At 39.4% G+C, this 26145-nt stretch overlaps 1 long non-coding RNA gene across 8 annotated transcripts in view; it reads left to right on the top strand.

The window, feature by feature from the left end:
- LOC116236852 (uncharacterized) overlaps positions 1-26145 on the top strand; it is an 89343-nt gene that overhangs the window by 22452 nt on the left and 40746 nt on the right. Inside the window, exon 2 of one of the 8 annotated variants that reach the window (XR_016470156.1) lies at positions 11366-11574. The exons of 6 other annotated variants lie outside the window; for them this stretch is intronic. This is a non-coding gene — a long non-coding RNA (uncharacterized LOC116236852). Of the gene's footprint in view, positions 1-4956; positions 5047-11365; positions 11575-26145 lie in introns of those variants that run through there. One more of the 8 variants, XR_016470155.1, reaches the window with a different exon arrangement.

Raw genomic sequence — 26145 nt, 5'->3', positions numbered from 1 at the left:
AGATGTAGTTTGAGTTTTCTCAAATTATATTTTCTCCATGCAAGCCTTGTGGTGAAGGCAGTTCTTATTGCACTGCATAAATTTGAATTCTTTGACCAGTTTTTCTGGTTAATAATGTTCCATGTTCATTTGCTGCTGCAGTTCATACTTCTTTGCAGAAGAAAAGCTTTTGCAGATAATTGTTTCCATAAAGTCATCAACCTTCCTTGTGGCTAGCTTTGAGAATGACTTTAAAAGAGGATGTGAAGAGGCAACAGGAACTTCAAAAGGCTCAGTTTGGCTCAAGGAGAGGCACTGGAATGGTATGGCTAGAAGGAGCAGGGGCACTGGCTGAAGCTCATTTACTCTTCTATGGGATGCATGATGCCCTTTGCTCAGGGGTAGTTTCTAGACCCCATTTATTGGGTGAGTGGCAGAAGCAGTCTCTGCTGCTGCTTGAACAATTAAAACATCCTGAACAGGGTCTCAGAATTTTGTTTTAAGTTCCATGTAAGAAGCTAATAGTTCTCATTCTTCATCTAAAGAGAAAGATTGTTCCTTAAGTGCTTAACAGCTGGACATAGGTATGAATTGAAGAGAGGTGGTAGGGACAGCATGGTTGAAACCTTTATCTGTGCTCACAGTGAGGTCGTTAAGCACAGCAGAAAACCAGACTTCATGGGCAGCATCCAGAGTACAGCAGCCTTCTCTCTTTTCAGTCGAGATTTGGGTCTAGGCTGGAAAACCTGTGTTTATATGAGGAGCTGTGAGAAGGAAAAGACTAAAAATGCTCTTAACAGGATCCATTCCATGGTCTCTCAATAATAATGTTAAAAGAATGAGTACTGTGTAAGACAAATCTTAGTCACCTTGGTGACAGAGTGGCCACTGCTAAATTGCACTCCATATAACCTGCAATTTTTCACTCTTCTTCCTTTGATATATTAGACAAATTATTCAATATTTTAGTATTAATCTGTCTTCCCTTTCTTCCTCGCAGACAAAGGAAGTTAACCCAGCCTGTGTGCTGGGTTTTTGGTTTTGCTGTGGGTTTAGTCAATTTAGGTTTTGATTTGTGTCATCCAAGAATGTTTGGGGCGAGAGGTCTAAGTAAGAGAAAGAGAGAAAGCAAACCTTAAATCTCTTAGTAAAATGCTTGTTCTGCTCTTTCTGCTGGAGGAAAAAAAAAAAGATAAACAGCAGAGCTATTACAGCTTGGACTGAGTCCAATCCCTTGGTTACATCTATGCCTTTAACTCTGCCTGAGAAAGTCGTTTTAAAGAAATACAGTTATTACATGCATTAGTCCTCGCATCCTGGGAGGTACATCTGTACTATTCAATCTTTCTGGATTACCTCCAATGTATCCTGAAGGCTTTTAAATCCAGTGAAGACAGATCTGAGAGAATTCTTTCTGCAATCCTTTTCTTCTGCTGGCTTCATAGTCAGAAAAACTCTGCAAATAGCTCACAAGCTACACTTTGAAAAACGGAACCTAGCAAAGAAATAGGAAATGATCCGTAAAATCACAGCAGACGGAGCCGGATGGAAGCAGAGCTTTCCCCTAGAATGAAGTGTGGTTAACTTCTTGGTTCTGATCTCATGTCCATGCTTTCTGAGAACACAGGCTGTTGGCTCAGCTGGTCAAAGCCAGTGTGCCTTGCCTGATTTTGATGAATATGTACCAGCTTATGGCTGCTGAAAATGTGAACCCAGCAGGATAAGTGTGTGCAGCCTTAAAAATAGACCCCCAGATTGTACATCTTATTCTGATAATACTTTTTTTTGCCTTTCATTGGTGAAAGTCAGTGGTCTTGTCCCCAATTTACATTGATGTGTGCTGAAAGAGTATCAAGTCAGCTCCACTGAAACTGTGATTATGTGGATTCTGTTGTTGGGCATGGATCTGAAATATGATCAGAGATAATTGCCTGCTCTCTGGTGTTCCAAGGTAAAAATAGGCCAAAACCGTACTGTTTGTTATAGAGCAGTTCTCAGAAAATGCTTGTCTGTTCGCTTGGAGCTGTAACAAAATCTCAATTACATTCTGCAAAATGATTAATCCAAAAGACAGTTGTTAACTAATGCTGCTGGTCGTACTGATGCCACTGGCAATGCCTGCGAAACTGCTCTGTGTTGCATCCCCTGCTATTGGTACTACTGTGCATTTGACTTCTGGACCTGGGCCACGTGGAATTTGCCATCTGCACAGCCTGTATGGCTTGGCTTCTCTTTGATATTCTCCAGGAAGAAGCAAATAATGAGCAGGCCTGGTGATGGTCAATTGAGCCTATGGAGAAGGTGGCAGGGACACTGGGTTCCCCACCATGCTGTACAGATCGCTGTCCTGACAGTGCCAAGAGCATTCTCTGAAAGGCTCAGCTATGTGGGAAGCAGATGGTTTGCCTCAACTAGCAGAGAGACATATAATAAGGGCTTTGTTTTAATTTGTTATAAGTGGAAGAATGAGAGGATCTGTAGAAATTGCTTATTGTGTTAAAAATCGTATTTGCTTTTTCTGTACAAGATTCCCTATGGCAAAAGTAGCTGTGAGGGATTTGAATTTATCTGCAGCACAAGTGCTTTCTGAGAGTTCCTTCTTGACTTTTTTTCTTGCACTTGAGCAGTAAATATTTTTTACTTTAAATTGGTATATCACAGGTAATATTACCTCTGTTTGGATGATTACCTTCAAACTGGCAGTGAGTGTTCCCTGAGCACAATCCTGCAGCAAGGTTTCAGGTATCAGAATCCATCCTGCAGATCTTGGGGGTCTTAGCAGAGACCTGCTGTGTATTTGCATGTGAAATGCATTATAGCACCAGCACCTTGTTGACTGCAGATTGACTCATCTGTGTGGAATATATAGAAATGAGGATGGAGAGCAATGAAAGAATGATAGGATTTGCTTTTGAATTAGTGTCAGGGAATTCATGCACATTAACTTTTAGCTGGTTTTACAGACGACTCTTCATATGTCAGCATGAAGCTCTTCTGCTCATGAGCTGGCTTACATGAAAGGCAAACAAACCTGGTTTTGCTCTTATAAATTGTACAATTCAAAGGTCAATAATGGTATCATGTATCACAAGTCACTTGCTATGCTACCTAGAGCTTAAGGGTGCATGTTTTAATGTCATCTGTCAGCCCCTAGTTAACACATTTAATACTTAACAGTAATATATTAGTAGTTTCATGTTTAGATTTATCTTTTGACCCAAATAGCAGTGGGAAATTGATTGCCAGCTCAGTGGTTTCAGAATGGAATCAGATTGCTGGCCATGAATTACCGCCACAAAAATCACAGCAGGAACCTGGATGGAACATGATAGATAGGAGATGCTTTGTGCATTTGCAAAGCATGGGCACACTTGCTTTCTAAAGGATAGTCTGAATTTGGAAGCTGAAGAGAAGCCCAGCTGGGAGCCTGGATTTCCACTTGTGCTGTGCAGAACACGAGAGATTCACTGCTTGCTTCCTGTTGGTGCTGAGAGCCAGAGGGCTCCAAACCACAGAGCTCAAGGCAGGGTCATCTGTTGTGCTACTGGAGTCAGCATCATTGACCTTACAGGGGCCAGAATATTTGTGCTTGCTTTAATTTTCTCACATGGCAAAGGAAAAGAGATGTTTGTCAGTGATGTTGGTGTCTGCTCGTGTTCTGCTGTGAAAGGACGGGTCACTTACTAATTTATAATATGAGATCTTAGTTAAGAGGGCAAACTTATTCTATGCTAAATAGTGTTGGAAGCATTAGAATCATCCCTCATTGATAGATAATGTGCTAAATGCACCTATGACTCTAAATATGACTTATAGAGCTCTCAGCATTATAGTAAAGGGATAATAATTACATGTCCATGTAACTGATGCTAGTCAATCATATCCCATGGATACTGATTTATTAAAAGAGAACTATCAGATTAAGTAGTTAATATTAAATTGCTTCTATATATTCCTGTTTCTCTTAGGACTTTTTTTGTCATTTCTTCCTAACAAATCCCACTTGCTTTCCAAATCAAAGCTCAGGTATTTAGTAACAGCACAGAAATGGAGATGTTCCAGCATACGGCAGACATGTTGTTATATCTGCAGTAATTATCTGACACAACCAAAACAAAGTCATTGTGAAACAACGTTGTCAGATATGTCTCCTAAAATTGTCTCAAAATTGCAATCATTTTACAGAGTATAAATAGCTTCAGAGTATCTCACCCTTTGTAGTGGGATCTGATGTCACCCCGCAGAGCTCTTCTTCACACAGATGTCTCTCTTAGCTTGCTATTTTAACATGTTTTCTGACTACTACAGCTGTCTTTCTGTTCTTTTCTAATCTGTTATTTACTACTTCAGTTTTCTACCCCTTGATGTTCTGAATTTTGTGTGCAAAGGAACTTTAAAAAAAAAAGCATCTTAAATTAACGCTATGTGTTCCACTCATAAATGTTTACAGCCATCTTTAGACTTTTGTTCTGATAGAACTTATTTTCAAAATCTTGGCAGTTTTAATTTCAAAAGTACTACTTAGTGTGTTATTTGAGTAAGTTGAAGTCAGCACTTCCTAGGGTGCAGCCTCCAAATGCTATTAGCAAACTCTGGCATTGAAACGCAGACTCCTTGAGCTGTCGGCTGAGTCATTAAATTACTGTTCTAAGAAAATAGGCTTTAATATTTGAGTTTGATTTGGTTCTCTATTATTTACTTATTATACCACATTAATTTACGTGTACAAATGTAACGCTATCTTTTAGTACAGCCCTCCCCAGGGGAAGCAGTGGTGCAACACTTCTAAGAAAACTTCCCAGAATTGAGTTTAAATGCTTTATTTAGCTCAGGTTATCAGCTGGGCTTGTGGCAGCCTTGTTTACTGGCTTTGTGCTTGCTTTTTCTTGGAATATTTGCTATATTTAGTCAAAACAGGGCAGGAAATCTATTAGTATAAAAAGATCAACTTCTAGTGAAAAGGAGGAATTGTGCTCTCACTGTGACAGCATTAAAATGCAGGTGTTCATCTCTTGTTCTCTAGACCCTTTCCTTGCTCCCTTCTTCTAAGGCAGCCACACTGCTAGGGTGAGAATATCAACTTTCTAATGATTGCTACTGCTCCTACTGCTTGAAAATAAGCCTTTGTTTTGTTGGCATTATGAAAGTTCTTGCATTTTGTTTTGTATTGATTTTTATGAAATCACGTTGGGAGTAAAACTGGCTGAAATTAGTGTTATTTGCTACCCTTCTGTGCATGGGAGTATTCTACTGAACCTTTTTGCAAAATTGAAGTGCTTGAAAGAGATGGGTCTGAAGTGCTTCTGGAGTCTTAAAGCTGCACAAAAAGATGCTTCTATCTGCAAAACAGCATTGTAGGAATGTGTTATACATTTATGTTACTCAAGGTAATTTCTGCATCTTATGCCCGGTGGGGGGAGCAAGGGATCCCTAATCCCTGTGGGACAACATCCTCCTGCACAGCAGTGACAAACTCAGTGATAAATCTGTGTTCTCTGGTGGAACATCCTTTCCAAGAAATCTGTTTTGTCTGCCATCCAAGCAAATCAGACCAAATGTTAAGGGATGGGGTGTGTGTGAGCTCTATGACTTGTCTTTTCTGTGTGGGGTTTAAGTCGGTGGGAGTTCTTCTACTGAGAATATTGCTCTTTGGAGTAAATCTTTAGGGCTTTTTTCTGTACAAAGAAACTGATGTGGGCATCTTCTAAAACTCAGGATTTCCCCTTTCTTTTGTAAGACAGGAAGTGCACCTGTTTTCAAAATGAAATTGTCTGTTTTTGGACTGCAGTTTAACTGTAAACAGAACTTTATTTTTAAGAAGCAAAATGTTCACGTTACAGGGAAGGTAATAAGGGTGTTACAGTTGGCTCTATTTTGCTGAAATTAAGAGGAAATTAAAGAGATGGTCATGGCAGAGCCATGCAATGCTATTTGGCTTCAAACTCTGTTTCATCATTTATGCTCTGTTTTCTGCTGCAGATCTGCTTTTGTACTGCCAGCTCATCCTCTTTCACAAGCTGACTGTAAGGCTCAGATCTTGGTAGGAACATAAAATCCTGTATAAATTGTCAGCAATAAAATATTATTTGTTTATTTAACCACAGAAGTCTTACAGTGCAGCTGGTCAGTAACACACTTGAGCAATTTTAAAGAGATTACCCTCTATCAGTTACAGTTCCTGGATCTGTATTGCCTTTCTTGGCAATCCTTTTCTTGGTTTGTTCCTTCCAACCCAAGCCATTCTATGGTTCTGTGACTTTGCTAATGATACAGGTTGCAGATGTGAAATCAGCAACTGCAGGCTAGAAGCGAGGAATGGTCTTTGAAGTCTGTAGTTGATTTCTGCATGTCTTCCCAGGATGACCAAGACTCTTCTTTTAAAAAACAAAAACAAAACTACTGCTAATATCTGTTTGTTTTGCTTCTGGGTAAAGCACAACCTTCCAAGTCCCACATCTCTAAGGAAACTGGAGAAAACTGGCTTATCTAGAGTGCTGTAGGTCACTTGTTCTCTCTAGATTAGGTCTGTTCATCAGTTTGTAATCTTTAACAATCAATTATTTAAGAGCCAACATACCAAAACTATTCTCTTGTATTCCTAGCATAAGAGCTGTAAGGTGGGATACAATAAAAGTGGTCATAAGACACTGCAGAGTCACAAGGTAGTTCATAGAAGCACAATAGAATTCATAAATCATATTTGGACAAGTTTCTCAATTTGTCATGCAGCCAAACACTGCTAAATGAGATTTTTATATTGGCCTGGGGGACTGAAGTTCACTGCATCACAGAAGGCTGCATGTTCCTCGGTCGCTACTGACCTAGATACTTCTGAATAACAAATATCACATGAAGTCCTTGATCATTGTGGGGTTGTTGCTTTCTTTAGAGATGAACATGGATTTCTGCTGTATCAGGTGCATCCTATGGATAGGCAGGCGAAGCACAGCCAGAATCTGGAGAAGATTTCTGTGTTTGTACTAGAAGTAAATCAGGATTACCCTTAATGTAAGTTAAGAGAGAGAGGAGTAGAATAAATCTGTTCAAGGAATTAAATTGTCCAAAATAATTTAAATCGCTCTCTGGAGTGGTAGCAAAGCATTTATGTGTTCAGGAGAGAAGGTAAGACTAACATCTCAGTAACTTCTCCCTTGTGCAAGGCAGATAGAATTGGTGAAACACAGATGTGAAAGCTGGCTTGAACTTGAGCCTCTGCTGTTTGGGGGAGATGGGGAAGGGTGTAAAAAGGGCTGAACTGAGGCTGACTCATGCTTTGTTGGGAGACTACCAGATTTTCCACCCCATCAACTATGGCATAGCTCAGTGAAGAGGGGAATGAGATGAAATGTGTAGTAGTGCAGCAGTGCCCCCAGCATCCAGAGAGCTGGAGCTGCTGCTCATTCTGTGAGGAAGAGAGGGGAAGCAGCCTGTGCAATAAAGATGACAGAAGTGCAGTATAGCAGAGCTGTAGCAGAAGGGCAAGGCAAGACAGTTCCCTTCCTTAGCCAGACTTGCCTCCTTGCAGACCAATTTGTTCTATTAATTCAGAAAGTAAATAGACTCATTCAGTGTGTTTTGAGCTTTGGAAGGAAAGGTGTTGAAGAGGTTTTTGTTTAAGAGATGTTTCATCTGAAAGTGACAGCACTGATACCTGGGAAGACCACATGGCTTCAGGAGTGTGCTTTGCAGCCAATTTCCTTCACCTGTAGCAACACTTATCTCTTCTTATTCATTACTGCTTCCAGATCTAGTGAGATCTATTGGTAGTTGGCTGAGAAATCACTTTTTTCTTTTCCTTATGTGTGTCTCCATTAGGGAGCAGGGAAGTGCTGGGCCTTCTGGTAAGTGCTAGCTGTGAAGGCTTTACAAAGCTCACTTGGGTTTGCATTGTGTGATGTGCTCCAGTTGAGAAGTTAAACTCATCAGGTATCCTAAATGAAGCCATAGATAAAGGGGAAAGGCACCACAGGGATGAGCATTGGATTCAGGAGTATAAGGAGGGGATGGTTTGGTATCAAGGGACCCTTTCATTACACTAACTTAACTTGTGACTTAGTTGATTTCCTGTATGTAAAGTGATGCTGTATTACCTATGGGAATATCTGCAATTCAGGAAATAAACATGCTAGTTTGGCCAAAAGCTGTCTGTCATTTGGTGTAGATATTGTGTATTGTGAGGCTGATGTAACCTGCAGTGTGCATTTGCCCTCTTTAGGTAGAAATGTGCTTACGGGTTCTTTAAGGGTGCAACTACTGAAGGTTCTTACTGCCTTGTTTCCGTATGCTTGTGTTTCAGCCTAGGCTGTTTCTGGTCCCTACTGCAGTGAGAAAATACCTGAGTGGAGTCATTCACTCTGGTCTCACCTCCCTCGTGGAAATGTGTGGTTCATAATGAAGTGCTTTGCTCAGGGAACCTCTGTCAAGAGAGGCGAACGGAAATCCCAACTTTCAGTTATGATTCCTTGAAGAGCAGTGGCTACAGAATGTGCAGTTAAGCTGAGGATGTGGTAGAGGCAGAATACTGCCTTTTTTCCTATGAGACAAAATTAGCTAACAACTACCATCATTTTAAGACTATAAAGCAGTGTAACCTATAAAACATTTACTGGGAGTCTAACTCTTCTTTTGGATATCTTAGTGAAAGGAATAAACATAAAAACTGAAATCAGATGCTTTAGGATTTATGAAGTTGATACCATTTTTTTTCTGGAGACTGTTTTAACAGCCTATTAACATCTTCCCCACAGCAAATATATAACAAAATTGATATTACAGAATTGAGTTAGGATGGTTCCCATGAGTGTACTTAAATATACCGTAAACATCTAGCACTATTCATCTGTGTTATGGACTGTGCATATAAAGTACATCTCAATAAATTCTGCTAAAGCAAATTCTTCCAAGTTCTTCTCGCAGAATAAAAATTAAAGGTTTGATTCTGCAAAGGGTTGAGCACTCCTGCTAAATTCCCAGCTCTCACGTAAAAGGATGGTTCTTGCTCAGTGCTTCCAGGGCTGCTCACAAAAGACTAATATTCTTCCTTTCAAGTGAAAACAGCTGAAATCAGTTGTCACTGCAGTAGAAGTCTTTTACAGATGATTTATGTCTTGTTAATTTCTTAAGTGTCAGACATGAGTGCAACTAATCCATTGCAAAAGTATAAAGGCTGTTAAATGTTACTAATAAAAAGGAACTTGAGGGCTGTGCTGCTCAGCATGGCTTTAACGTTTATCTGCATCCTATAAGCCCCATTATAATGTCAGCATAGGTTTACTGCAGGAGATAAGGTTTTTCATATTTTTCATGTCTCGTCAAAATTGAAGAAATACTTTTTAATTAGAGTAGCTCTTTGATGAACCTGAACTTAGGAAACAGTGTCTCCTATTAGTTCTTAGTTAAGATTGGTAGGAACTGCATGTAAAAAAAAAATGTGAAGAACTTGTTTGTGTCAGTGGACAAAGCAGCATCTACCTCAGCTGGTCTCCTTTACCTTCTCTATTTATTCTGTTACATTTTGTGATCTAAAGAAAAAACTCAAGAACAGTAAATCGTTTGGAATAGAAATAGCAGTGTTGCATCCAAAGTGGCATGTATGAGTGTTTGCAGATGGGGATTTGTGGAAGGGATTTAGATTTGACTTAGCTAACTTGGTAATTTCAGGAGACTATTTCTGTACAGCTATGGCAGGGCCCCTTTTGGACACTTGTTGATACATCAGTTTCATTTTACATTTCAAAATAAACTTTGTCAAAAATTTGTAAATATGGGATCTTTAACAAAGAGAAATTCCAGGCTCTTCTCCAGAAAGACATTCTGAATGTGAATCTTCCCCATAGCTGAACGAATTCTATTAATTTCAACTGTTTTTCTGTAGTACACTGTTTAATCTGAACATGGCCTTCCATTGAATTACTTGCAGTTCATCTCTGATCCATTGAATGTAAGAGTGCATTTTGAGACAGATTAATTTAATTTGACAGAGTAAATTAGCAATCCAGTTGGCACCGAAGTCTATAAAGTACTCAATGAGGTGAACTCTTTTCTGTATAGAGTAAGTGTAACTATTCTTGTGGTTTTGAACAGCAAGAGAAAGACACTGCTATTTAAATAGGAATTGATTTACTTGGGGCAAAGATTGGAGACAAAAAGCTCTGTATTCAAGAATAAACTGAGACTTATCCTGGCCTTTGAAGTGAAAATGCATGGTATTTAAAGTTTTGTGACTTCAGGGAAGAGTTGGTATCAAACGCATGCAAATAAAGAGTAAGGTGTACTGATGGCAAAAAATGCATGAAATGTGGAAGCGTGGGACCACCACTGCTTCAGGAGGTGTATCTCATCAATTGCAACTTTTTGCCTGGTACAGTGTAGAGTTTTCTTTTAACGTGCAGCTAACTACCAGCATGTCAAGCCAACCAGAAAAAAGCAAAAGGTTCAAATTCTTGACATCTCATTCTATTTGATTTCTAAGTAATTCTGCCATAGTGGTAGAGGAACTCCGCTGTCTTGGTGCCAGTGAGAGTGGAATGGGACTTCTTTGCATTATGACTGTCCTTGAATTAAAACATGTAGAGCAGTCAATGGATAATGAGCCATGGAAGTCGAGGGTACCATTGACATACCAGTGTTCAAGTACACTCCTGAAAAATCACCAAGTCTTCACGTCAGACTTTACAAATTTAGTTTTTGCAAGATGATCACTTCACTAAGGTTTGGGTTAAGTGTGGTACTTTGGGAAATCATTACCCTGAAGGACCTTCATGAGAATACTCAGTATGAAAAAAATTTGAAACCCATCAGGACTAGCAAGATACCAATATCTTGAAATATTTAAGTGTCTCAAGCTGTTCTCCTTGCAGCTGATGCCTCAGCTGATCCATCCATTTGTCCTTGTACAACTATATGTCCTGCGTGGAAGCTGTGTTGTTTTTCAGAATGCTTAGGAATATTATACCAAATATTAATTCAACACAAAATACCCGAAAGAGATGGCAAAAAAGTGGAGATGAGAGTTCAGATTTGACTATTCTTATTGTTTGATAGCACCAGAGTGAATAACTTCCAATGTGATAGCCACTACCTGTGATTGGATTGAATTTCCTCTATTCAAATGCATTATTCTAGCAGTGGTCCTGTTCACACACACTACAGTTTCCAAATCTGTTGCACAAAGTTGAAGTTTGTCAACCACTGCTACCTTATAGCTAACATGGAGTCAGCTTCCAAAGCACTGGAGTTTGACCTTCTCTATTTCTTACTAATAATTTCTCCAAAGCCTGAGAGATGTTTCCTTTTATAATACTGATTGGGCATTAATATCACACTTCAACAGCATACACTGATCATTTCCTGTTTCCCTTAAACAATAATGTTTTTGTGATTTCAGAATACAAGTTGGTTACCAAAAATAGATTGCTCTCAGGCGAACTAATCTATTTGCAACGTGTATTGCAATCTGTCTACCACTGAAAGACAAGATGAATTGGAGCGGCTGGCTTCGAGTGTGGTCCTCATTTCACTCATGTTTCTGGCTCAGTGAGATTGTGAAACAAGGTTGTGTAACTGCCTCAAGGTCACCAAATGAAAGGTAACGAGGTAATGAAGGATTTGCTCATTCCACCCTACAACATTTATTCACAGGAATGGATGCTGAACCAGTCCTTGAGGCTTGAGGGGGGGATGGGTGGGATTTAGAGTTGAGGAAGGCAGATGTCCAGAGGGATTATGCCTTCATGACCATTATTTCTGATATCCCTAATCTCTCACTTTCTCCCTCAAAACGAGGCCTACAACAGATCTATGGGAATTCAAGGTAATGCACTGGTTTGTCCTCAGGCAAAGACACACAAGACAAAGCTGCACCCTGAGCCAGGGCCATACCACAACACAGCATAGGAAGGATGTAACTGTTGAAAATAAGTATTTTACTTGTATTTGAAGAATAAAGGACCTGATTTTTTAAATATATATTTAGATGGCTTACCTTTTGAGTGTGCCAAGCTTAGTGGGAAGAGTCAGTGTTCTCTTTCCATGCAGAAATATTCAGAGTTCAGGAAACTGGTAGGAACTCAATGATGTATTAGTTCTGAATTTCCTAAAGATATATTAGAATACAATAGTTGCATCTATTTGCAGTAGCTTGCTTGTTTTCAGGTGCTACCACTTCTTTTTTTTTCCTGGTGTTTGAGCATAGAAATCTTTTAATATATTATGGTTTTACAGCTGTCAGGGATTCTTTATTTTGCAGATAATTCCATGAAAACACAGAAGCATAAAAGCTGAAATTTCAAAACAGTTGTACGTCTAAATGCAAAGACTTGTGAAATGGAAGCTGCAAATGAGTTGAAGTGCAGAACACCTACGCAAAGCACCGTAGTGACCTGTTGATCTGCATATGTGGTTGCCTGCCTGTCTTTAATTATTTAGTTCTTTCTGATGTCCCTCTCATGAAAGCAGTGATTCTAAAATGAGTTAATCAGGGTTCTGCTTTTGGAAGTCTTACTGAGCACCTTTCTGCATTTTAGTGCCACAGTGCCTTGGAAGATGAGGGTTAGATGATTACTTGCTTTGCATGTAGGTGACAGAATAAGCTTGTTCTAATGTAGAAAGAATATAATTTCAGCTTATTTGTGAAAACACATCTGTATGCATGATATGCTTTATGTTAAAAATATGGTCCAGTTTATTTTCCAAAGTTCTAAATTGTTGCAGATGAAAAGAGTAGATGTTCTGAGTAGCAAGGTACATTAGTGTTCATGTTTACAGAATAGTTTCTGTACTGTCAAGTGAGGGGTTTTTTACTGTTTATCCCTTGGTAACGTGGTTGTTTTAGAAGGACACTGATCTAACATCTCAAAGATATTTATTAATTCCCCTTAAATTAATAGCTGCTCTTGTTGGATTGTATGCTTCTACAGAAAAAATGCCTTTTCATAAGATCTACCACTGCTTTTGTGACAAAAAGAAGTCACTTGCTCTTAATAAGCCTCAAGGAATCCTCTGATATGATATCAAGGCCAAATGGACTTAATTCCTTCAAAGTGGACTATAATGTTTTCCAAAAGGAATTATAAGTCTTAGGAGCAAGTTACTCAGAGTGGCTGTACTGTGAGTCCAAATCAACGTGTTAAATCTTGAATTGCTGACTGTCTTATGGTGCTGATAAAAGCATTTTATTGTGAGTGCTTGCTGAGATTCTTGCTTTGATGTCATGATACACTCCATCCTAATTTAGCTTTGATTCTGGCAGTTATGGTATTGAGATATACACCACAACCCAACTGGAGCTGAGTCTCAAAGCAGCACAGAACTTCAGCTTACATTGCTTTTAAGCAGATGAAAAATATGCATTATCTTAATATTATTTCTAGAGAAGATGCATGTCTTAGATATATCTAGATTTTAGCCAGTGTTAAACAAGCTGCCTGAATGACAAACACAGATGTCCACTGTGATCATTTTTCAATGAATTTATATCTGCTTCACTTAAAGAGTGACTTCATTTTCAAATTTGCTGATGTAAACAGAAGCTGTGACCCCAACTCCCCTGAATGAGGGTTTCTCTGTGTCTACCACCTGCATCAGTCAGGGAGATGAGCAGGGAGGTGGCATTCCTTGGGCTGGGGAACATTTTTGAAGACATGTGAGCTAAGGGTGACAGTTGTTTGACCAGTAACTACAATTAAATTTGGCTTTAAAAAGTCAATTCAAGATCAATGGGAACAATGGTGGATAATTTGTAGGTATAACTGGAATGGCCAGAGAAAGCTTGTAGTCACTCTTTAGAAGTATTTCCATACACATGCAAGGTAAATACTGTAAGTGCAGCATGTGAGGAGAACTGCAATACATCTGCCTAAAAAGTCACAGTGATATTTGGCTCAGGCAGTGAGATAGGTTTACCTCATTAGCCTGCCATAATCCCTTCGTGTCATTAATCACAATGTCTATCATTTTGTCAGGCCTCAGATTTTCCCAACGAGATAACTGTCCATCATGTCCGTGATCTGTAGGCAACTTACCCTTTTTGAATGACAAAGATTGTTTTATCTCCGGCTTCTCATAAGACTTCAATTCCAGAAAGAGACTTGAGGCAGCATCCTCAGTGAGCCTCGTCCTCAGCACACCTCTTTGATATTTTGCCAGCTGTCAGTCACCTGTGGTGCTGATGGGCAAGCTTGTCCTTGCCATGCCCTTCCCACTTCATTCCAGGGCTGGGAAGGATGTGATGCTTGTGATAGTGGCCATGGTTGCAGCAATCTGCATGCAAAGCTATGTTGCAGCTGGCGAAGCAAGTTGAACACTGGCTGCAGTGCAGCCTTACTGATGGAGAGGGGTCCCTCTGGAAGCAAGCAAAGCAATAGCAGAAGCATGGTCAGAAAAAAAAGTATGGGCAGTAATGAGGAGTCTGGGATTGCTTTCCAGGACAGGCCAATGAGTCAGAGCTTCAGCAAGCAAAAATTAATGTAGCTCAACTTGCAAAATTAGAGCTACTCTTCATGTAAGCTGAGGATTTGGTATGTAGTGAAAACTGGGGGCTTGGGAGGAGCTGGAGGATTTATCTCCCTTTTGCATCTGTCAGTGGAAAAAATCATCTAGGACAGGATGTGAAAACATACGTGGCTTTTAAATCTTTGGGTTTTTTGATTGGTGCATTTCTGTGGTGGTGTTGGGTCTTAATTATACCTTCTTTCTCTCCATTCTCTTGTAGCTCAGATAAAAAGACTTGGAGAACACCTGTAGAAAATTAGTAGTAGCTGCTGTATCCCCAGACAATTCAAGAGCAAGTCTGAACGTGTGCTCTCACATATTAATCATTTAATTTTGGTTATGAATTAAGCTTTTCACCTAAACAACAGATCGTGTTCAAAGCACATTTTATGTGACTGAAATACAGCATCATTGTTTGGAACATGTTCCCCTTTCTCTGTTTAAAGAACAGAAGTGATGACAAACCCCTGCGTTATCGTGGTAGTAATTAGAAAGAAATACATGAAATGTTATTTGCGTTTACCCAAGTGATTAGTGTGAATGGTGCTAACATTTTTGCTTTTTGACCTGCATTCAGTTAGTGGGAACAAATCAGAGTTAATTTATCACTTCTTTTGTTATCTGTCTGTTCCTATTCTTTCCAATACCCTGCAGAACGCGTGGGAGTGGGGATTTTGTATTGATAACTGTTCAGAAGCAAATCTGAGAGCATCTCAGTAAACATGCTTTGTTCTGTTCTTTCTCTTGTAGATGTTAATACCTAAAAATAAATGTTTCATACTCATTCATTCTAGATGTAGCCAAATTGTTCTAAAAGCCATTGCAAAGTTGGGAAAGCATGCGGAGCTTCTGTACATTCTTGTCTGTCAGGAGAGTGTTGGCAAATACTATAATGATATATGGGAGGAGGTGGGCAGTGTACTTGTTTAATGTAAACCTGGCAGCAGGGTATGAGTGCTACCAGCTTCAAACTCAATTAGTTGTTAATCCCCAAAATGCTAAGAAGTTGGTAACTATCAGAACTTGGGACTGTCTTCTATTCCCTTTGTTATGTTGGAGTTTTTTGTATGTCATGGGGCTCATTTAGAATCAGTGAGTTAATTTGTTGGGTTTTCTCATGTTCTAAATATAGGAATCAGTGCTTTGTTTGGTAGTAATCTTAGTGCAATTTAGACAAAATAGCTTAGTAAATGATAACAAAGAAGCAACACAAACTTGCATTTTTTTACTCAGTTCTTATATTTTCTTTCAGAGCCCACGAAATTACAGTGATTCATAGCAGTATTCTTAAGCAGTCGCTACACTTTTAGGTGGGGGGGGGGAAGAATGGTTTTTCCCCCCCGAATAATCCACCAAGGAGGCATTTAACAAGAAAAATTAAAAGCTGTTCCATTTCATGCGTGGCTTGGAGATAGACAGCTGAACTCCTCTGTGCTAAACAGAGTTTTCTAATTTAATTTATCTTTTATGGGGTTAAAATAAGTACTTTTTTTAGGCTGAAATGCTTAAATGCAAGGAGAACAGAAATCAGTAATCTGCAAAATGCATATGCTGTGGTTCTTATCTCTGCTACGGAGAATTGGCCAAATAAGCAGGTGGAAAAAATAATTTCCTCAGATACTTTCTGGGGAGTGGGGACTGGTCTCTGAGTATCTATAAAGAAAGGAGATGAGCAGTACTCTTGGAGTGGGTCCAGAATTCCTGGATTGCTTTATTTATACCCAGTATAAAGGTGCTTTCTGGTGAAAAGCTCTCAGCTCTGCTCAAACCTCTGTAATTAATTGCTTCCACCTTAGTGCACCAGCGTGGAGTTAAAGCACTGGGAAGAAAAGACATTTAGAGGTGCCCTGAAAAGGCAGGATGCTCAAACAGGCTGCTGCAAACTCCCTATGCTCTTACTGTGGGACAAAGGGCGGTCAGACACTCACTTTTGAATGATTAAATGGCAGCACCTAATCACGTAATCCTGGAAGTGACTCTGTTATTTAATTTTACAGGGGTTAACTACGTCCTTCAAAGCACTCAGGATGATTTTTTCTCAGCCTATATGTAGGCCCATACTTATTCAGTTCTATTTTTAGGGCATTTCCTGGATACTTGACAAAATACTTCAAATTTTGTATTTTAATATGAGCAAAATAGAGCAGATAAAACTTTGGCAGGAATGCCTCATGTTTTTCTCCCTGATATCTTATGCTTCTGGAGATTAAGTTAATCTAAATATAGCGGATCTAAAGTAGCTGTTATTTATATGAATAAGTTTATTACAAGTTTATTACTTTGCATTTCATAAGGTGAGGCCTCAAATCTAGGAGAGCTTAAACATGTTTTCTTTCTAGTTTCAAGCAGTAGAGAAGCTAAGAAATCATGCATTCCTCTGGACCAAGGTCTAGGGATGAGATGCCCAAGGAGAGTGCAGGTAGAGGGGTGATGGTGGGGATGGATCTGCAAGGCACCATCCAGACAGAAGTCACCTGGGCACTGTGAATGTGGTTCAGTTTCTCTCCACTGAAGGACTGAAATCTGAGATAAAATATTAATACCCACAGTATTTGTGGCAAGGAGCTCAACTATTCACACCAATCACAATTCTTGTGTTACATCCACTCCAGGAGCTTTATTCTCCCTGAGAAGTTGAAAGTAAAATTGAACCTCCTGAGGCAGCGACCAGGTTGGTTCCCCAGTTGGCTGTGGCCAGACTGACAAATGCCTGTGACTGTTGCAGAACTGGAACTATGGTGTGTCCCTCACTGCCTGCAACTCCCTGCATGCATACTTTAGTTGTGATTCCTCTTGTATGGTCTGCGTTTTTCATGGTAAATAGATGTGGTGTTGTCTGTGATTAAGGAGATGCACGATGCCTATAAGACATAATTGTGATGCTTCTTTTGGCCCTAGGCTGCATCACGTGTATGTGAAATAGTAATAATGATGCTTTCAGGCTCAGAGATATTGCTTGTAAAAACCTTTTGTGAAGCCTGCGTCTGCCGTAGGGCAACTGCATGATCAGCAGGATATAAATGTTAGTCATTAAGAAAAATAATCATAATAATGATCATCAGTAAAATAAAAAATTAGTCTGTTCCTCGCTTAAGTACTGTGGTACCTGAAGACAACTCGTCTTCGATAAGCTGGAGGTGGTACAGTGGAGCTTTGTCTGGGCAACACAACTGATCAATAGTGTAAGCAGAAGCAATCACTTTCATTGACTTGAGCAGGCAATTTGTGTTCGTCTTGTAGTGCAGCTGCATGGGAACATGGTGAACAGCAAGCAGATAAAAGTGGCAGCACATCTATTGTTGCTGGTAGTTGGGGCCAATTACTGGAATTAAAATAACCTTTTTTGGACTGTAGCAAGATTAGCCGTTGACCCTGCTGGCCTACTGCAGTTACTATTATACTTATTATCATCAGTCCCTTTTTCTGCCTTCCCTGCCTATTCTCTGTAAATGAAGGTACTCATGCTTGTATGTATTATTCCTGCTGCAGCCAGATTCTGTAGATTAGCAAAGTGTCAAGAACTTTCTTTTAACACAGCTGGAGAATGCTAGTGTGTAAAGCAAGGGGAATTCAATCCAATTTTTAGTAGATAAAAGAGGAAGGCCACTAAAACTGCACTCATTGAATAGCTGCAGTGAATCTAAGAAAGACTCAATCTCTGCATTACACGAGACTTGATTAATCTCTCACTGCATATAATTTTTCTCCATTAAAAATACTTTTCCCTCTGTCTAATGATGTGCAGGTATCCACTGAATGAAAAAATGTCTAAAAGCTTCCAGAACTGGTGTTAATTCATAGATTCTCTAAAGGGGAAATTGATGCTGCTGAGACTCTCCCTACGGAAGCAGAGCTCTGCCAGCCTTTGTTCAGAGTCCTGCTTCACACCTACTGACTTTGGCATTCTGGAATGAATAGGGCCACCTAATAATGCTTAATGTCTGAAGTTTTTAATTATCTGTTCATCATTATTAATTGTAATTTCTTACAATTTACACCTAGCCAAATTGGTGTGTGTGTGTCCATATATATATTGTATAAATTATATCTGGCACGTGGTTCTAGTATGGTTATGATCACAATGTCAAGCACAGAGCAGTGCTAACCCTTAGAAACCTCTGAGTTGCCATAGTTATCTGTCTCGGTGGCATATTTGTTGTATAGTGCTAGTGAGGATGAAATGTTTCAAATACTTCTATGTAGAAAAGATGTAGTCTTGTGCGTGACTGGAAGTCTTGTAGATGAACTGGAGATGATACCTAGCTTGCCAAATAAAAATCCTGTAACCACTGTGTGCAAAGACTATAGGATGGCCTCCCTTGCTGATCTTGTTGTGTGGAAACGGAGCTCATCCCATGAGTCTGTACTGTAAAGAATGAGGAGCAAACCTGACCGTGATGTGCTCTGAAATCTTCATTGTGCCTTTCTCTTCCTTTAGAGAATTTCATGCTGCCTTTTTTAAAGTTGCATCACACAGTCTGTAACCAGGGGGTCAAGTGGCGCTTGCCAGGTCTTAGGAGGTTCCATAACTTATTTTTTCTTTCGTACAAAGAATGATACAGGGAGAATAAACCCTGGTATCAAAAAGAGTGCTGAGCTTAGTTCTTACAGCAGTATCTTATTTTTCATTTTTTTTACATGTCTTTTTCCCTAAGTGGATTTATCTGATACACGGGACATCAATATTATTGTCAGAAGGGGACAGAATTATAGTTAGACCAAACATCTTCTGGATTATCAGTTTTCTCTTGAGAGGGAATGATGCCAACTGAGGCTGGAGCATATGTAGTGGGAATGAGAAACTATGAGCCATGCCTTTACACTGACTGTGAAATGAACCACCACTGGGAAATACAAGTTCAAGCAATGCTGGAAGCATGAGTCTGGTCTGAACGTTCTTCCCTAAAGGGAGATCCTATTGAAACATCATGACATAATGTTGCAAGAGGAATAAAATTGCTATGCAAACCATCAAGCTTAGGGAAATAACCAACTGCTGTGTCATTAGGCTTGACTGAAATGACTAGTTTGCTCTTGGGGGATTGGAAGCAGAACATCAGTGGCAGGAAATAGGAAATGTGGGTTTGGTTTTTTTCCCTCCACAAGCATATTTCAGTAGAGAAATGCTTCACAGCAGGAGGGTAAAAACCCTTTCAGGAAAAGAAACTTCATAGCAAACAATAGCAGCTCTTTAAAATCTTGTATATAATTCTTGTTTTCAACCTGTTTAGGTAAAAAAAATAATAAAACCAACACAGTTGAAGCTGTGATTACTGTCAAAACTGGTACCACTGTGACTTCTGCAAGAGGGTCGTGTACTTCTGCAGAATTTATCCTGAGGTATTATTTCTTCAATGTTTCTCTGAGAATAAGAAATTTGGCTCTTGGGGCTGTATTAATGTACATCCTCTTTCTGAGGCAGACATGGGCTGGCACTGCAGACTAAGATGTTATGCTTATGTAGACTGTTTGACAGAACAGTTATTGAAGGTGAATAAAGAAGATGAACTATTCTGAGAAAGTACATGAGATTAAGAACACAAGGTCAAATCTCATGAAATAACTCAAGTCAGCTATAATAAAAATAAAAGGAAAGACATCGAGCATAAAAGTGATTTGAAGGGACAGGATGTTAAGAGGGGACTGGAAGTGTGCTAAGCAGAAACCCAATAAACCCAACTGCTCTGGTTATTACTTCCTCCACTACTGTTACAATGGTAGTTCAGTTGCTCATTAGTCATTCCTAGTAGAATTATAATCTATCATCGCCTCATCTTTGCCTAACTCTTTTGAGAATATAGGAAGGAAAACAAATCTATAAGCTATCTCCTCCCCATATCTCTGAAGACCTCTAGAAGAGCTTCCTCATCCTTCAGAAAAGCAATCAATATTAAACATCTTTTACTTTGTCAATGATTGATACTTCCTCATTTCCCATTACTCGCAGAAAAAAGGATATTTGTTTTGTGTGGGGTTTTGTGTGTATTTCAAGAGATGATAGAGGCTGAGTATGGATATCTGAGAGACTCATGAAAACGTCATGGCTGTTCCTTATCCAGCTTTGACAGCAGCCTCAAGGAATGGAAATGCCCAAAGAATGAAACCCAGTGTTAAACAAGGATAATGATCTCTTAGATGAGTGGCTTCTGTTGCCTGTATCACAGAATTGTGAGTTTACTCTACCTGTAGAATTAGCTTCTTAAAAACCAGGATACTTTATGAGATTATAGTTAACTAAGGAAACTTTTCTTCATTTTCTTCACAGTCTTTTTTTAAAATAAGTATTTAAGGGTTTCTTAATGTAGATTTGAACTAGTATTCTGACTGCTGAAATCAGTGGGATTTCCAGATGATTGTTATGTTGGAATGGATATTAGCCCCACAGGTATAGAGTAAATAGAAGCCCTTAAATTTTGTTAATCTGTGTTTGAAAATCCCATGTATGCTCTCTGACCATTGATATGTAAATAGGTATCTAAATCTATATAGTTATCTAGATGTCTATCCACATAGATCCAAAAAGACCATCTGTGATGTTTGTTGCAGTTCCCCTATAATTTCAGGAGTTTTACAACATGCTTAATTCAGAATGTGTCCAGAGTCAGCAGAATACTCCTCAGTGTTGTAAAGCAATTTCAGAGCCTTTAGGAAATGGTGAAAAATGCAATCATAATGCCTCATAGGAAGAGGAGGAACCTGCAACAATATCAGGAATTCTCCCTATTGGGATAAAAATTCCCAGGAAATTCCAGAAGTAAACTACACCTTTGCTCTTTGAAAGAAAAGACCTTTGTGTTCAATGCTGCTTTTCTGGCTTGAGGGGAAATTCTCTTTCCATCTGAAGGTAGCAATAGTAAAGATAATGAATTAGGATAAGCAGCCTGCTTTTATTGATCCACATCAAGGATGCTATTCTGTTCTTAGCAGCATTTTTCCTTCTGTACTGTTATTTCTTCTAACTATAATAAAGTTAAATCAGAAAGAGTAGAATATTGTGCTGGGGACATTCAATTAGTTTCATGGAGTGTCTGTGCAAGTTAATGCAATTTGACGAAAGCAGAACTTGAGTGCTTATCTCAGATTTGTGTTCATTTTTGTTAATTCTGCCAGATCCTAGCAGATGTCTGAGAAGACTAATTTAAAATTAAATGACATGGAAAAAAGTTTGCATCCACTTACAATGGTTGAAGAAAGAAATGAAACTATCTTTTTGTTTGCTCTCTGTAGAGCATTTCTGTAATACTTTAGCTTGGTTTCCTTGTGTCCCCTCTGCTCAATTCACCATAAAACATGCAGACACTAGGCAGTATATTTTCACTGCAATGATTGCTTTTAATTAAGCAAACATTCTAGGTTAAACAAACTTGAAGAACGTGGTGCTATTGAATATCCAGGGGAACTGAGTAAAGGGAGTCACAAATACTGTGCTGGACCTGTGTGGGCTTGATCATGGGCACTGGTTACTGGATGCATCTAGTATTTCGTGTTTTGAAGGAAAATAGCTGATATTGTTCCAAACACTTGTGCTGTATCTTGAAAATCTTCTATTTTTATGTGATGTATGGCTGTCAAGAGCAGACTCTAACATGCTAATGACAGCCTATATGCTTTCAAACATAGTACAAGGAAAATGTTGAAAGCTCCCTGTAAATGGGCCCAAACCTGCTGCTGCCAGATGGTTTGTGAAGGTTTTGTTGCTTGTCCACAACCTGAGTCTGGTCATTTTAAAATACTGCTTGTGTGTTTTTCATTCAACAGTCAAAACTTTTGAATTGTTGTAGTTTCCTTCCCTTTGTTATCTTGGAGCATTCATTAAGGAGGAGGTTGGACTTGATGATCCCCAGAGGTTCCTTCCAACTCATAGCATTTTGTGATTGCTCCGTGATCTCAATATATTGGTGGGTGAATTAAAGGAATATCTGTAACGCCTAAGGCTACAAACATAATATATGCAATTAAATCTTAGATAATGACTTCTTAAACTTTAATTTAAAATGAGTTTCCAATTGAAATGAAATTTTATCCAGTACAGCATTTAATGTATTAAGAAAGTTCTGTTGCACTTCTGAGCTCTTGTCTTATACCACTTGCACCAGCACGGTGCCATTTTCTGATTTCTTCATGGGCTGTTGAAGGGATTAGGATGCAGCGAGGCTCTGTTCCTCACATTAGCAGCTTCCTGTGCTGATGCAGAAGGAGCAATGGCACAAAGCATTCACTGCTCTCAGCTCTTTGCTGTGCGTCTGGTTTGTTACTTGTCTTATCTCCCCTTTCCTGCATAACTGATGTCAGTGTTCGAACTCTCCACCCATGAAGTTCTGCTGGTGACCAGGGGCATCCTACATAAAGGATCTGAAAGAAAACTACAGCGTTGTCCTGGGAAGCACAAATCAATACAGAAGTTGCACTATTCAATATCCGTTGTTTTCTTGGAGACTTAGAGAAATGAGGTTCTAATTGCAAATAACTTCCAAGATATGTGAAAGGTCAGAACATGCATTTGTATTTTAAATGGGTTTGTTTCCTTCTGGTTGATTCTGAGCTATCACTCTTGGGGCCAGTTGAGGTGGCTGTATTTGGCATGTAGGATCAAGCAGCAGCATGGCTCAAATTGGCTGGAGCACTGTGAGTTTAATAGAGTGAGCATACTTTCTGTAATAGAGAATAATGGAGCAGCTTAGATCTACTAACGCATTTGTTACTTTATCCAGCAGAGCATAGCATACTCTGTGTGTGGCAACCAATTAGCCTTGGTTAATTTTAGCGTTTAATACAGATGGCATTTTCTTGGAAAGATAAAGTTATGCATCAACTCTGCAAACTTCTTGTCAGAAATGAGCTCGTGGACCGGGAGCAGCAGGCAAATTGGAGGAGCATGGGAGTGATGCTGATCAGAAGGACAAAGTGCTCTTCTTTCAGATGGATTCTGCCACAGCTGTCCAACAAGTTGTCATCTTCAGCCTGCATGGCTGATGCTCCCAAGTTACCAGATGTAATTTGCTCCTGTCATGCTGCATTGCCAGGCTGGGTGCATGGGACGCATACACATGTCTGAGGAGAAATTTAGCTATTCAATTAGCGTTTTCATAATGCTTTGAAGTAATTTTCTATCACCAGTGGTGAGGGATGTAGCACAATCTGGAAATTCCTCCTTGAGCACGTTGTATCCGAAGCAATAATAAAATAGATGGGGGAACATAAACAGTGAAACGCAGCTGATTGCACTTTAGGACAAAACAAGAGCACTGCTACTCCTAGCCCTGGGAGAACCTGCAGTTATGCCCTTCGGGGCTCCATCAGCTGGCTCCAGCCAGGCTGGGAATAGGACTTAAAGCATGAATGGCTACGTGGAGATACGAGGTAAATGTTCCTCCTGCCTGCTTTTCCCTCTTCTCCCCCCTCCTGGAGGAATAAGGCATAGAAGCTGAAGTGGGCCCTGAAGTCCCCAATAAATATCAGTTTTTATGCTGTAGGACAACTCTTACCTATATGAGATAGATATATGGCAGCAATAGTCATTATTTTTAATTTGCATTTCAGTAGGCAGGTTATTGCATGTATAAAACTTCAATTATAATTTTAAAAGGCTGTTTGGATGTGTTCCAGCATGCACATTACTGCGTGCTGTAAAAGATGAAATATCCATTGCCACCATACTATCAGACCTTCAGTAATAAATGAAGTTTGGTGCAGATGGTATTTTGGTATCAAGTGTGGCTTACAGAAAAATGGAGCACAGCCACCAGGAGGAGGAGATTTACACTTCTCCAAAGCAGAGCTGTTTACTAGCAGGTTGATGGAAGGAGATGACTTTCTGATGTTACCCTCAGGATAGACTAAATAGTTTTTTTTATTCACCCAAGTCATTTGTTGCCAAGTGGACTATTTTTGATATTATGGATACTCCCATTCACATTTTATTTCTGTTAGAATTGGATTATTGCAATTTCAGATGACCAGATAGCAGTAAGACCTTCTTCCTCTTAAGGCTTTGTGAATCTGAGTAGTTGCTGTTTTCCAGCATGTGTTCCAATACACGTGATGGACAGCAGAAGACAGAGGTTATTATTATCTGCTAGGGCAAGCAGAAAGACACAGGAGGGGGAACTTTCTTCAGTGATATCAGTGAAGACTGATACTCAATAGAAGAATGGCTTTGTGATTGAAACCCTTGTACCACTGGGAGTAGTGTCACAAAGTTCAACACTCAATATATTGTTTTAAAACCTGAGATATTAAAAATAAGTAAACTAACTGCTGCTAATCAGAATCTCATTATCCATATTGCCATGTGTTTGTCACAGATTTCAGAAAATTTATGCTGTAGTTAAATCAAAAGAAAATCACACCAAGCTTTCCTACATTGTTGCAAATACCACCATTAATAAGCATTTCATGGAGTAAATATCAGGCCATTTAATGCAATTAAGATTTTTCATCAGATATTTTTGGGCAAGGCAAGAATAGAGCTTCAGAATTAAAGGTTGAGAAATTTGAGATGTTGTACAAGAAATAACCAAAGCTAGAAAATTTTGTTGTAAACCAAAGGCTGGAAAGAAGCTGTAAGCAGCAGACTTTCCATTTTTGCCTCTAGCAGAAAGCTACAAACGATGCGTGAAGGAGCACAAGAAGGAGGAGAAGGAAGATGGGCATTCAAGTATTGCTCTGTTTTAACTTTAACAAAGTGCGTGGAAATGGCTGTAGACAAAGGGCATAACGTTTTGGTATCTGTGAAGTTGTATCCACTGAACCCAGCTCCCCTCTTTGCTGATACAGGAGCACCATCTTGTCCTTTCAGCCACTGCTGCACCAAGTTCCATCACTTATCTATGCCTCCCAGCCCAGGGAGAGCAGAGCTCAGCACACCGGCTGCAGGAGGAGCCTGCTCACACCTGTGGACTGTCAGTAGCCTTTCAGGATGGAAAACTCCACTAATCATATTGTTCTTTAATAATTTCTTCATCTTGAAGCACACGCTCCTTTCGCTATCACTGCTTTGTGATTAGCATCTCTGCAGGGGAAACGCTGCCAGCAGGTGTGTTCACCTCGTGTCTGACAGCTTTTGCCATAGCAGCCTTCTCATAAGAGCTCCCCGGAGGGCTGCATCTCCCTGCCTTAATTTTGACAATTTGGGGGCTGTCTCAGCTATTCATAGGTGTGAAGGGAAGAAAGAAGTGTGCTTCTGCAATCTTACGCACACTTGATATTTGTTCCAGTAACTTGCAGACTGAGTGGAAACGGAAAATCCAGACTTGCTCAATTGTTCTTTAATTTTAAACTGTGTATTATGGATTATCTCAGTGAATCTCATAATATTGTTTAAAAGATCTCATAATATTGTTTAAAAGAGTACTTAAGAACTGTCAAACTACCAAAAATAATTACTAGAAACTACCAAAATGTATGAAGTATAGAAAGATAAATAACGTCGATGTGCCAGTTTTGTTTTTCTGTCATTACTAGCAAGTGACACAAAGATCATATCCTGACATGAAACGTTGCTGGTTGCCCATTAGAAATTCATACAGTTGTTTAGATCCTTGTCCCAACTGAAAACAGTCATAGTCTGGTGATTGTTCCCCCATTATAGAGAATGCTTTCTTCTCTTCAATATTTTAAAGCAGTCTGAAACCCAAGACAAAGAGAAAATCCTCTAAGGACGAACACAAGTTTTGC

Source organism: Phasianus colchicus, chromosome 11 (genome assembly GCF_987193195.1).
Source record: "Phasianus colchicus chromosome 11, bPhaCol1.hap1.1, whole genome shotgun sequence".
Taxonomy (NCBI): domain Eukaryota; kingdom Metazoa; phylum Chordata; class Aves; order Galliformes; family Phasianidae; genus Phasianus; species Phasianus colchicus.
Note: the sequence above shows the minus strand (reverse complement) of the source record. Positions and strands in the feature narration are given on the sequence as shown.